Source organism: Arvicanthis niloticus, chromosome 17 (genome assembly GCF_011762505.2).
Source record: "Arvicanthis niloticus isolate mArvNil1 chromosome 17, mArvNil1.pat.X, whole genome shotgun sequence".
NCBI classification, from domain to species: domain Eukaryota; kingdom Metazoa; phylum Chordata; class Mammalia; order Rodentia; family Muridae; genus Arvicanthis; species Arvicanthis niloticus.
Window position 1 is genome coordinate 24891450 of NC_047674.1, and position 5512 is coordinate 24896961.

At 41.7% G+C, this 5512-nt stretch overlaps 1 protein-coding gene across 1 annotated transcript in view; it reads left to right on the forward strand.

Annotated features, from left to right (window-relative positions):
* Positions 1 to 417: 417 nt before the first annotated feature.
* The window catches only part of Fhl2 (four and a half LIM domains 2), a 70967-nt gene continuing 65872 nt past the window's right edge, over positions 418 to 5512 (forward strand). The window contains exon 1 of the mRNA XM_076914947.1: positions 418 to 578. The gene's annotated coding sequence lies outside the window, so the exon portion shown is untranslated. The remainder of the gene's footprint in view (positions 579 to 5512) is intronic.

A 5512-nucleotide genomic window follows, 5' to 3' on the forward strand; every position in this document is an offset into this window, starting at 1 on the left:
CGAATCTTTCTGGGTTTTCTAGAATACACGTGTCCTTGTCCACATAAGCTGTGGAAGGAAGGTCAGAAAACTCTTTCCAACAGGGAGCGCCAGACACCAGGCTTTCCCTTCTGGGTCCTTGGGGGTGCTCATGCATCCCCAGAGAAGTGCCTCCTGCTCTTGTGCCAGCTGCCTGAGCCTCCAGTGAGGCATATAGCACTGGGCTACACACTGGGAGGTTTTGGACCAAGCATCCTCCCTCTTCCAGTTACTCTTGTATTGCTGGAATACCTGTGAGGCCTGGGGTGGGTGTCCTTGAGATAGGCAAGCCAAATGGGGACATGTACATCAGCCCCTTCTCAACTGGGCCCTGAGACTTTCTGAATTCAGAGACCAAAAAAGGCTTGCAGGAGCCAGGGTTGGGTTCTTATCTACTGGGCTGGGCCAGTGGACATGCCTTATTTATAACTCTGCTGACAGAAGCCCACAACATTGAGGCAATCCAATGAGGCACAAGGCCTGCCTACACAGAGTTGGCCCTCATCACCACTGGTCTAGTTGCTGGGCAGAAAGAAGGGCTCTGACCTCTGACACGACAGGTAAGGGTCACATTTACTTGGTTAGTTTGTCTGTTTTGCTTTGCTTTGTTTCTGTTTGTTTCTTCATTATGGTCAATTCCAGTGCACATTCAGGCCATGCGTAAATGCCAACTGAGTTTAGAAGGGTTTGTATTCAGTACAAAGGGAGTGTCCTAGACCAAGGCAGGCACTGGGACCTCAGGACCCCAGCTCCCTAAACAGATACCCACCTTGACGTCTCTCTGTGGGAACCAGAGCTAAAAACCAGAAGAGCTTTCAAAGAGAAAGCAAAGGAAGAAGAAAAATTCTAACATAAACACAAGATAGGGTCAATGTACTTGAGCCCCCCTTCCCGCCCCATCCCAGTATTTCCGGAAGGCCTGGGTGGAAAGGCCAATTACTGATGTGTCTGATTACTCTGGGAAAGCATGTTTATACAAGATGACTTACATGCTACGGCTGATAGTTTGAAAGTCCAGAGCTATTGTGTACTTTAAAGGGAATCTGTGCATATTTCACTATTTCTTGTAGCTGTACTGGACTGAACGATGCTCTGGCAGATTGCATAACATTCTCAATGTTGACAAAATGACACAGATGGCGATGATATAGTGTATATAAGGACCTCTTGCCAGACTATGCGATGAATTTTATCATAATTTTAAAAAACCAAAAACCAAAAAAAAAAAAAAATCTTCTCAACCCAGGTTGTTTTTTTTTTTTTCTGAAGCCCAAACATAAAACCCAAGCTTTAGGCTCATATAATTTTATCTCACAGGCACAGTTTATAGCTTTGCTGTTGTTTTCTTGTTTCTCAGGGAATGTAAGTTGGATTCTGTGTGATTTCTAGGCTAACAATCAACTGGACTGTGATTACGCCAGGTACACAGTGGCATTCATCCTATTTTACAAGAAGCCTTTGTTTCTCATTCAGCGGAGGACTAATCAGTTCAAATCATTACATTTTCAGGAACTTTTCTTATATTAAAAAAAGACTAAGGGACTGGAGAGATGGCCTAGTGGTTGAGAGTGCTTGCTGCTCTTCAACTGGATCCAGAAGTCATCTCCCAACTACCTATAGTTCCAGCTTTAGGGAACTAACACCCTCTTCTGGCCTTTGTGGATCAGCATGTAAATGTGTGCGTACACACAGAAAGAGATATGTAAAGACACACATACATACATAACAATCGATAATAAAATACATGTTTTCCAAGAATGGAAAAGTAGGGAACCCAAGCCACGGTCTTGTGCATGCTGGCCAAACATTCTGTCAGCAAGCTAAACATGCCCTCCCTAGCCTTAAGAAAATATAATATACAATGTCTACTAAGAGTTAGACATTCTCCCCCAAGATAGTATCCTTTGACTGTCCAGATCTGACCTGTCAAGAGTGTTTTGAACTTGTAGATTTTATCATTCTACTTAATTCTTCCAGAATTTTCCCAAGGTTCTAGAACACTCCATATTTTTTCTCAATCTCCAAGCCCAGAGCGTAGACACTTTCTCTTCATCTCAAAATACTTATTACTTGGCATAAAGAGACCCTGGTGATGATTTTAAGTCTCTTTTTCCCACCAAAATAGGAGATAAAACTATATTCTCAGTGTTTATATTTCTCTTTGGTTTTTCTTAACTGTACAAATAATGTTTATTTGTCATAGAAAATACAGAGAAGCAGAAAGAGGGAAAATGGGAAATTATGTGTGGTTCTAATGAGGATAACTGTTTTTCCATTTTTTGTGGTTTACCTTGTCTTCTGTTTTAATTTATCTTTGGCTTGTGTGTGCATGTAATGTGATTGCATGTACATTTATGTGCATTCATATGTGTGAAGTACATGTGGGAGCGGTCCAAGTGTGCACATATGTTTGTGGAGGCCAGAGGCTGACGTCAGGTTTCCTCAATGATCACTCTGCTCTTGAATGAAGAGTTCGCCAACCCAGCTAATCTAGCCATCTTGCTTCAGGGACCTTCTGGTACCACCTCATCAGCACTGGGATTGTAAGATGGCTCCTATATTTACGTTGCATTTACTCTGATGCTGGGGATCAGAACTCTGGTTCTCATGCTTGTATACCAAGTACTGTACCCACTGAACCATCATCCCAGTCCCGTTACTGCCTCTTGATTCTAGATATTCTTGCCAAGAAAAGCAACTATTAATATAAACACAGTTTTAAAAGATGAAAAGAGACCTCCAGCCCCTGGAATTATATCTTCCTTCTACAATTAAGTGGTTTTGATTCATCTTAAAATATTAGTCATTATAATTTTAAAGGATTTGGTTTTATATAAAAATTATCAAAATATGCATTAACTAGAAGTTTAATCAGGTTATATGGCAACCTATTTTTGTCTAATTAATGGTCCACATATTTTTACTATCTACTCAAAATCCAATGTTTTAAAAACTGACTATTTCTATATGACAGTATGATTCTTCTTAGCTCTTTTGTTAAAACATTGTAATGGTTGTACAACTGGGGAGCCAAACGCATATCTGGAGATTTGAACAGACATTTTATTAGACTGTAACAACTGTCTTCGGTCTGGTACTCTTGATGTGGCCTCTTGAGTCATGCAGAACTCTACCATTCTGTGCCTTTATTAGTATATTCTCACCTCAATCAAACAAACAAAAAAAATAACCCCTAAGTTTTAAATTTTTTTATTTTAAAAATTATCATTATCGAATGTTCGTATGTGCCCATGGGCCACAGCCTGCCTGTGGAGGGCAGAGCACAGTTCTTTGGACTCCGTTCTCTCTTTCCACTTTTTTGTGGACCCTGGGATTGGACTCACATTGTCAGGCCACACAAGCAAACACATTTCCTTGCTAAACCATCTAGCCAGCCTCACAAATTTATTTTGCTGATGTTTTTATTACCACTTATTAATCTGCAGCTCATCACTTTATCTCCCTTGTGTTAAACTGTGAGTGAGAACTAGAAGGGAGCAAAGAGAATTATGGGTAGTCTAATATGGAGCAGATGTACTTCATAAATAAGGAATTATAAAGGTGAAAATTAGTAACGATATATAGTTTAAATTTTTTTGGTGCTGGAAATTGAATACAGGCTGCTCTCCGGCCAAGCAAGGGCTCTGCTGTTTAACTTTTTTCATCGAGTTTTTAACTTCAAAGAGAATTTTGCAATTTAGCGCTTCATTTGCATTTAAAAGACACATTTCACACGGAAGAGGAATGAAAATTATTTCAACATGGGATTTTTGTTACAATTTAAAAATAATACTCAAAGTCAAACCAAAGGAAAACAATACAGCCCAATAATATGAATATACGTGTCTAAGTTTGGCTTCTGTTGCTGTGATAAATACCATGACCACCTCGGGGAGGACAGGGTTTATTTCTGCTTACAGCTGACAGTCATCAGGAAGGAAAATCCAGGCAGGAAATGGACCAGAGACAGCAGGAGACTCTGCTAACCGGCTTGCTCCTCAGGTCTTCCTCAGCCTGTAGGAAGCAGAGGTGGATGGCTAACATCTGAAACATGGTAATGGAAAAGAGTGTGGACAATATGCAGAGATGTGGTTTCTCTAAGGCTCAGGAAATTCTCTAAATGTGTGTTTGAAGTCTAATGACTTAGGGACAAGGGCTGGCTTGCTTCTTTTTGTTCTTATTGGGACCTTTCCTACATTCCATAGTTTTTAAAAAGGAAATAAAGAAGTGTCTTGGTGCCCCAAAATAAAAATAGAAAGAGAAAAAAAGAGTTTAAAAGAGTCCGTGAATTGGGGTTGATTTAAATCCCACATTTTACTTGAAGCCCTGAGTTAGCTGTGTTATTGCTGACTGACACTGACATGAAGGCAGTTCTGGGTGGCGCCACAATCTTCATGGCTGGTGTTTCTGAAGGAAGTTTTGGTCAGAAAATGCATTTCTCTGCCTGCAGCATCCACACAGAGTGTCACAAGTTCTTATGCACACATGTATTGCTCATGTCTTATTATTCAGTTTGAACACGAGGGAGAAGAGCAGCGGGTGCTGAAATGTACACAGGCCCAGCCAGCACCATTGTGAGTTCAACACCCAGATTTGCCTGTGCTCCCCATGGTGGCTCCCTGAGGAGGCCTGTTAGACCCTAGTGGATGCAGGAGGCAAGAAGCAGTGAGTGGGAAAGCAGGATTGGACCCAACCACAGGGAGAATTAACTGACAATCAAGTGTTATTCTCTTCCAATCCTAGAGTCAAAAGACACAGACAGGGTGGTCTGCTAAACAATAATGCAACTACGACAACTGACAAAGCTAAGACAAGTTGTTACGTACACAGACAACTTCATTTTAGGCGCCTCTCCCTTTGCAGCTGCGAATGTGTTGGCACTCAAGTTAACCACCATTGGCTAGCATCCTTGAAGGGAAGAGGTAGTTCCAATCTCCATGCCATTTTACCACACCCTTCCAGATGGAAAAGCTTTGCAAGATGTAGGGAAGGCTTGAGAAGGAACATGGTGATTAAAACAGGGTTCTCAACAAGTCCGAGGCTTAGGAATTCACAGTGCCTAGGTCAGCCTGATTTATATGATGAGGTTTGGGTGGCAGCAGGTCTACTGTCTATCTAGCAAGAGCAGCAGATGCTCTTGTCTGGCTGCTGATACACTGGGCGAGGCCTAGTTCCCTTTCTTCAGCTATTGCTACTTTCATATGTAGCACCTCTTTCCTGGGGAGTGACCATGAACCAGGCCCAAGGCAGGAGCAGCCAGACAGCCGTGCAGGCCAGCGTATACTCAACCTAACCTCTAGCTTTCTTTACAAACCTGTTACTGTAGTTGTAACTTGAACTGGAACATGGTTTCCCTTCCTCAAAACCCAAGACAGCCTTCCCAACTCAATACATCCAGAATCTAACCACAGCCTACAGACTCCTACAGGATCCAAGGGTCCAAAAAAAAAAAAAAAAAAATCTGTTTCCATTTGCATGTCATCCCTCCACTTAG